General features: G+C 45.2%; 1 long non-coding RNA gene across 1 annotated transcript in view; it reads left to right on the top strand.

The window, feature by feature from the left end:
• The window catches only part of LOC144174960 (uncharacterized), a 95448-nt gene extending 91596 nt beyond the window's left edge, over positions 1-3852 (top strand). The window contains exon 3 of the long non-coding RNA XR_013323564.1: positions 3659-3852. This is a non-coding gene — a long non-coding RNA (uncharacterized LOC144174960). The remainder of the gene's footprint in view (positions 1-3658) is intronic.
• The last annotated feature ends 4735 nt before the right edge of the window (positions 3853-8587 follow it).

The raw sequence follows: 8587 nt of genomic DNA, 5'->3' as shown, positions 1-8587 counted from the left end.
ATTCAGACGGGCGCCGCAACGCAAATGTGAGACACTGCTTAGCTATGTTCGGCAGTCAATCTAACCTTTCATTAAAATCCCCCGCAGCTGCGTTTAAATGGAAATGCGCATTCTGCGATCGTCTGCAATGTGTCGCGGATGGTACCATCTTCTGTAACGTTTCTGATATGTAACAGTTGTCAACACGGAACTGAACCCAAACCATGAGCGTCATCGCTGTAATGTAAAATGATAAGATTACCAATGTTGCGCTCACTATTGCTGGAGTAATGCCCAGACTTTCCAATTCCAAAATAAAAAAAGGTTCTGGCCATCTCACGAATTCTATCGCGTGTGCTGGACAGCTGGCCGATATAGTTAAAATTGGGGCCGCATCGGCGCATTTTCCACGCGGTGGCCATTGAGTGTGCAGTGCATATAGGCCCCCAGTGATATATATATATATATATATATATATATATATATATATATATATATATATATATATATATATATATATATATATATATATATATATATATATATGTATATAGATACATACAGAACGGCACAGAACCGTTTCCTATACGTGCCATATATTTGCTGCCACTTATTTCGTAGTATTTTTGGGCCAAACTCCGGATATCTCGCAATCTTGACTGAGGGTGGAACGAAAGTTTCGCCGCAAGCGGACCATTTTGCAAGATTCGCGCGATGCTGCCACGCAGACGCCCCTCAATTTTTTCACATTTAGTCGCGCCTACCACAAATCCGATGTTTTCCCCAAACTGGAAGTCTGAGCCTAGAGGGATATCAACTTCGTCAAGAAACACTGTGGCACGTCATGTGACGGTAGAGAAATTCGCAGAGGCACAGCAGGATGTGCCTGTGACAGGAGAACTTACGGACGTCGAAGTTACTGTCGTTGAAATGGCCACAAAAGGAGAGGACGGCGAAGACAGGGGCGGGACGACGAACCTCCTCCAGAGGTGCCGACATCTACCGAAACGAGGAACTTGCTGCGCTTGATGCGAAATAACGTTGAGTACAGCGGCGGGGAAGGACGGCTCATGCGATGCGTCAAGCAGGTTGATGACTCCTTACTCGTCCCGACAGCGGCCGCAAAGCGGACCAGCATTACGGAATTCTTTTCTGCTAAGTAAAATTGCAGTGCCCCAAAACCCAGCAGGTGAACGTCTCTTGTACGTTTTTTTCTCTTTCAAACCTTTATGAAAAGCAATATTGGAAGCTGCTGTTGACGAGCTGGTAAGTAGTAGCGCTTTTTGTTTCAAAGAACTCGATATTTCTGTTCGCGTAACTTTGGTTGTCTCGAAATATTTCCTGGTTTTTGCTACTTCGAGTTAAAGAGGTATTACGATATATATATATATATATATATATATATATATATCAGTTTGTCGAACTGAGAAAAATACCGGCTCGGTTACGGTTCGGGTTCGGGTGAATTCATTTCGTTCCGGTTCAGTTCCGCTTCAACTAAATCACAACCAGAACTCGAACCAGTTCGCAAGCTTGAACCGGTTCGTGAACCGGTTCAGAGAGTTAAATTTTCAGCGAAGTGCGGAAGAATGCTTTGCAGTTTGAAGCGGCTGTAAAAATAAATAAAATACTGGTGCAATAAAAATACTGCTTTTTGCCTGTAAAGTTTGTTCAAGTTTAAATACAACAGGACGTAATTAGGCTATATGTTAAGGAAAACCGATATTGGGACGACTTACGAGCTACTTTAACGCCCACCCCTTATGTTGTCCTTGGGACCACTTAAAGTAACCGCGAAGGGTCCTGACAGTATTCGGGATATACTTTCTCTCGCTTCCTATTTTTGGTGTTGTTGAAATCGGACTCCTCTTGCTGCAATCACTCATCACCTTGAACGTTAAACCCCTAGAGCTATAGGCCTGCGTACCGGCGTGTCACATCCGTGCATTAGCAGAGGACTTGTTTAAATACCAGTGGTGTACTTTTTTTTCATCCCTTGTAGCATAAGAAAAGAAAATGTACCGCAGCCACGTATTTTTTCCACCTAGGATAATTCGTTAGAAGTCACCTGGAGAATGTGAGCAAACAGTTTGTTAAAAGTATGCTTTAAGTAATGTTCAGTCACTCATTACTGCTATGACCACTGTAATGCATTTTCAGATAGCTATTATGGATGTGTGCGTCACCATGAATACGTCTGTGTTCCGCCTGACCACCGCCCTCGTTCCGTCCGCTACGTTGCGGAATCTTATAACGGGGTATGCCATTACAAATTGAAAAGGTGATTGGGCGCATGAAGCAAGAGAGGGAACTCTATTGCGAAGGCGCTCTTGATTTGTCGACAACACTGCTCCCCCTCCTGAACCAGTAGCAGCAGCAGTTGCAGAGTAGCGAATTAAGCCGAAGTGCGGGCAACTCAAGTGCAGTCAAGTTACGCGAGCTCAGCTGAGTTAATTGAAGTGCATTTCCGAAAACAAAACAACCCTGAAGGATACTCAACAGCAGAAAAATCGCAAAGTATGAGCGCTGGGCAAATGCAATAGTGCGGAACCGGCCTGCTTTGTGCAGGTGTAGTCTACTTGTTTAGGGCCCTTTTTTATCCAAGACGAAATACGCAGCGCATGCAAATAGCGGAACTCGGTTTCTTGAAAAAAGAGAGAGTGTGTGCCGTATGCTAACAGTTTTCTGTGCTATATCTATTATCATTATTTGGATTTGTTAAAAAATTTTGAGTTGCCCGCTCTACGTGTCCCGAAAAATTGTCCGCGTAACTGCTTGCTTCACCACTAATTTCGCCCAAAGACGATATCCTGCCGTTCCTGCCGCGTAACTGCCTCTCTCTCTCGCGCCTACCTCTGCCGCTGTCCCCGTCCTGTTGCAGTACTCCCGTAATGAACCCAAGGATGATCTGCTGAATTCAATTCAAATTTGCCGCGTTCGCACTGCTTCCGGGCAATCTGCAGTTGGGACCTTTTGTTGTGGTTGCGAGTCACGACCACTAGGCTCAAGCGCGAGCCTTTTTTGTATTTTGGGGTTAAAATATTGTTTTAACGCGTTGTTTTTAGTATGATTTCGTAAAAAATTACGCGTGCGCCTAATATTTGTAATTAAAAGAACACTTCAAATATCAGTTACGTATTATTATTTTGCCTCAAATATCGCTAATGTTTGCTTTTTGGTGAACAACGCTGACAGGTATGAAGTATGCTACCACATTTAGTAGTCTGGAAATGTTTTGCGTATATATTCGTTTCATTAAAGAGTTCTCTTAACTTTTAGCCGAACGGCTAAATCTATAGACATACAGACATACAGACAAAAATTTTCGCGTTTAAGTAGCCCAAGAAAGACTATCTTCTATAAAAGTGATTGTTACACCAGGAGCCACGGTGCTCACTGCCTTCTCCATGATGACACGTTTGGATATATGTTAAACGTTGGGCAAAGGAAAAGCTGTCCAGAGAGAATCTACCTTTGGTGTTTTGCTTACACAACGGCTGAAGTCAGCCAACAAGAGGAGAAATTATTCGTGTGTTAACTCGGCGCGGAGTAATTTAAAACCACGTGGTGGGCCTTTTCTTTTCATGTTTTCCCCTGGAAACTTATTTCTAAAAAAAATATTGGCGCGTTTGATGCTCCCAAGTTACTGCTCTGCTGACAGGCATACCGTATACTGCAGGTCGACAGAGCAGCTTAGACCACCTGGGGATCTGTAGCGTACGTCGGGAACTCGACAGATGGACGTTTTCGTGTTTTGGATACGTCAGAAAAACGGCAGCTGGGTGCGGTGATCCAACCCGCATCGACGAATCGCCAGGCAGCGGCTCAGCCACCGAACAGCTCCTGAGGGGAGCACTTGTCGAGCATTTAAACTCTCCAGGTGAGCCACCGTTTTTAGCCAATTTCAGAAATGCAACGAACATCCACGTTTCAGGTGTTGGCCTTCGCCGTTGCGCAGTGCAGCAAACCTGCAGTCCGATTGTCTCTAAACAGTCGCAGCGAAGAAAGGGAAAAGTCAATATCTCACATCGCTTGCGGGATGACGAGAGGGTGAAATTTTGTTAGCTCTGCCTTGCACTCTGCTCGCGATACCAGCCGCGTAGCATATGTCGGTACACATGCGTTTCCCGTAACCACGAAGAGAGCGTCGATATAGTTGTGCTGATATTCAAAGGAAGATGCGTGATAAGTTACGAAGTTGATGGTGCGTGAAAGGGAAAAGCCGCGAATAACGTTGACCAGACATTATCAACACCGTCTGGTGGAACCGTTTCGTTGTGAACCGGTAACCGTTATTTCTTTTTTCGGTTCAGTTACGGTTCGGGTTCGACACCCTAATATATATATATATATATATATATAGGTTTTGGAAGTGAGGGGCTCGTTAGGAAATACAGAAAGAAATGCTGGCGTTGTAGACTGCCAGCATTTCTTTCTGTATATATATATATATATATATATATATATATATATATATATATATATATATATATATATATATATATATATATTTATATATATATATATATATATATTATAAATATAGCGAATCAGACATGGGAAATGAGGGGCTCGGTGAAATAAGAAAGAAAATAAGGATTGGCAGTCAAGAAAACCTCGGAAAGCAAAGGGGAGGTTGTGGTGGGTCATAGAAACAGATGAAGAATTTTTTGAGTCAGAAAGAAAGTGGTGAAAAAATGCCCGTCGGGTGGGATCCGAACCCACGACCTCCAGAATACCGGTCTGGTGCGATAACCACTACGCTACCGGGGGGGCTGTTTCCCCACCACTTTCTAGGGTATTTATGTTAAGGTATTTTTTGTTTCCTGCACTTGAGGGTGGTAGCCAGCGCCACTCGGACTACTTGGGGTGAAGAGGATATATATATATATATATATATATATATATATATAACTTGATATTTCATAGCAATTCGCGTAACTGTGCTTGTCTCGATATATTTCCTGGTTTTTGCTACTTCGAGTTAACGAGGTATTACTATATATATATATATATATATATATATATATATATATATATATATATATATATATATATATATATATATATATATATATATGCCAGAAACGGGCCCATTTGTTTTGTTTTTCCTTATGGTCGTTGTCCATTCACGCACAGATAGCTAGGGCATAAACTAATGGTTTATTATGCAACGTCCAAGTCCATTTATCTAGTATAGGTCGATGAACGAATGGGCCTGTCTGCCAGTCTCCAACTTCCTCTTGTCGGCCGAAGGACGCTCCGATAGCAAAACACGCTATCCCTGACCACCACAGTAGATCGAAGTATTCCTCGTCGAGCGTTTGCACATTAATTGCGTCGTCGTTGAAACCCTCAGTAATGTGAATGCAAAGATGGAAAACTTTTCCAATATGCCCAGGTTCGAATAGGGCAGAACATAAACGAATACCAAATAACGATCGAAAAATGTGAAAGTTTGAAATGTTAAGCCAGACTTACGTGCAGTCTTTGTCAAAATTTTATAGGCTAAGCCCAAAGTGCACAGGACGCAAAAAAATTCAAAGTGCAAGAGAGAGAGAGAGAGAGAGATGAAACGTTTATTATTAGGAAAAAAGCAGGTGGCGCGATTGCAAGCTTACGTCCCAAGCGAGGCTGAAGCGTTTTATGCCGGAAAGCTGGAGCGAACACTTTTCTTTCTTACTGTCATTAAGGAATTTTGCCACATTTAAAAGTAAAGCTTATTCTTCGAATCCTTTGTGGTACAGAAGGCCCAGCAGCAAAGGCCTAGAAAATTTTTACAAAGGGTGCACGTTCGCCGCGGTAAGATTCCCGGGAAAAAACTGACATTCCAGGGTGGATTACGAAAGCAGTTTTGATAAACATTAGTCATTGTTTAAGCGCCGCGCCATAAACAAGACCACAAGGGAGAGGCACCACATGAGCGCGGTCTGTAAATTAGGAATTCGTTCACAAAGTCGGTCTATCTATGCAATCAACCGGCCGCGGTGGCTCAATGGCTAAGGCGTTGCGCTGCTGAGCACGAGGTCGCGGGTTCGATTCCCGGCCGTGGCGGCCGCTTTTCTGATGGAGGCGAAAAGCAAAAACGCCCGTGTGTACGAGATTTCGGCGCACGTTAAAGACCCCCAGGTGGTCAAAATTAATCCGGAGTCCTCCACTACGGCGCGCCTCATCGCCTACGTTGCGTCGGCGCGTTAAACCCCCCCAATCAATCAATCTATGCAATCAACCAACTGCGCATGATTTTAGTAAAAAAAAATCAAGGCATAAAACAACACGCCAAGAAAAAAAATTACCAGATAAGAGCTTTGAACGAGCGGGGGACTTGCTTATACACGCATCCAGCATCCTGGTGATATGAGAAACCTTTTTTTATTTTTTTGTGCTTTCCCGATCGATGGTATGGAAACATGTCCACCTGAAACGCGGACGTACGGCTGCAAAGGAAAGTTTTCAGTGTTCTCAAAAACTTCGCAGTTGAAGAAGAAAAATTCCTCGTGGTCCGTCCGAGATACGTACTTTATGAAACTTGCTCTACTTTGGGGATTTGCCGTAAATTGGTCGATAAACACTTCTGTGTCTTGCGGTACAAGCTAGCATCCTCACACTTGGTAGTGCTATGCGAAAGGGCCGACTTGCACCTTTCCGTTTGTATCGCGTAAAAGGCCTCACGCGTGAGGGGAATTCGACAGACAACCTCTTCCCTGAAGGCGTCCTCACGCTAGTGGTTGCTCACTCCGATCAAGTCCGATTTAGTCGGTGATATAGTAAGCCCAAGGTTCATAACGTGCTGTATTCGTGTATTCCCCCCGTGAGGCTTTCTTATTATAACCTCGACTGCTGCACCTAGTCCTCAGCACCTGGTGACGTCCTCAGCGCACAGATAAGCGTAGCGCTGCAAGGTATTTGAAGGGGGTACAGGTAGCTCGGTTAACTTCAAGGGGCACTGACACAAAATTTTGAAGGCGAGATAACTTCGGAGATAGATTGGTGGAAACACATATACATCATCTGCAAAATATCAGCGGCGAATACAGCCGAGAACATATTTAAAATCAATTTTAAAGTGTGCGAAACTCAACCGAGCAGCCAGCAGAGGACCACGCGCAATCGACATCCCGAGGATATTGTGTAAATAAACAACGTGCAAACACGTCACGAGTTTGTGTTTGCCGCTTCCGCACTGCCGGCGTTTTTCGCCGGCTCGCCCGGCTCGCCGCTCCAATCGGAGGGCCGGAGGGCGGAGCTTCTGCTCTCGAGAACGAACGGCCCGATCGTTGGCGGCGGAGGCGCCGTGATTTCGTCAGCTAATCGGGCAGCTGGCCGCGACCAAAGTTCTACAGCGATTCCAGGCAATCTGTTTCTATTACTGTTTATTACCATTGGATGCGAAAACGCGCCGGAGGCACGAAAAGCCCACTGAGCTAGCCGCACGGTCGCTGTGCAGGCGGCGGCCACGGCCGCGAAGTGGCCCAGGCCGGCGCAGGTAGCTCGTTACCGCTGCACGAAATTGTCCCCAAGTCCCGACCATGGTGGCTTACATGAGAAAGGAGTTAATGATGCGATGGCGGGTTGCATTAAAAATTGTCATCTGCACCGCTTACGAGAGCGGCACTCGAATATCCGCCGCTGTGCTAAGCCGAACACATCTGTAGGCGGACCTGTAGGCAGACCGGCCGGCTGCTCCCAGCGCGCGTCTTGCCACCCACCGTCTCGAGCGTCGCGCGTCGTTCTTTAGCCGCGGTAGCATTTGCACTCGCAGCGCCTGCGTCACATCCACGGTCGCTTTTTAATTAAGCGCCTCCCGAGATCAGTACGTGGGGGCATTCGCAGAAACTGCCGTCGATGTGGATTCGACAGTGCTACGGCGGCTCTGCTCTGTGATATCCCTCCGACGGTCACGTGGTCAGCTTTGTTCACACAAAATCCACAAAATCCATCGTTTCGCGGCACTCGCTGAAACCGAAACTGCGACTGGTCGCATTGAAAATGCCTCTAATTAAACAACCGTCGCACGCTGAAGCAAATGAGGTTTCTACAGGTTATAAGTAGGTCACTAGGTACTTATCGCAACAAAAAAAAAAAACAAGATGCAAAATTTTTGTGTCAGTGCCCCTTTCTGGTTGCATAGGGTGGGAGAGAATAGAACGAATCGGTCTTTGCTTATTCCAAAGGTCAGATGAAAAGCACGAGGGTGACATCGGAGATGGCGTATATGGCCGTGCACTCCTTTAAGAATGTGCGTACGAAGGTCGATCCCAAGTTGTTGTGATCGGGTTGGTGAAGGTGGGTTTCTAACTGCGTCGAACGCCTTTTGGGAGGTCAATGAGAAAATTTCCCTGAATTTAATAAGGCTGCGTGTTGAAAGATGCCATGTACGACATGCAGTTGGGTCTTGTGCATGACCATACGTAGCTTATATGCCGTCTTTGGGCTAACAGCGGGGAGTTTTGTGCTATATTCCACTGAACAACGCGTTTTAGTAATCTGCCAGTGCACATTGTAAGCGAAGTTAAGCATAATGTATAAGTATTATCTACGTATGGAAGTTATCTTGGAGTGTCTCCGGAGTGTGGTAAGCAGGTCGACTTCAATATATCGCGGAAGA

Source organism: Haemaphysalis longicornis, unplaced genomic scaffold, assembly GCF_048455015.1.
Source record: "Haemaphysalis longicornis isolate Haplotype H1 unplaced genomic scaffold, Haemaphysalis longicornis Haplotype H1 scaffold_3, whole genome shotgun sequence".
Lineage (NCBI taxonomy): Eukaryota > Metazoa > Arthropoda > Arachnida > Ixodida > Ixodidae > Haemaphysalis > Haemaphysalis longicornis.
Note: the sequence above shows the minus strand (reverse complement) of the source record. Positions and strands in the feature narration are given on the sequence as shown.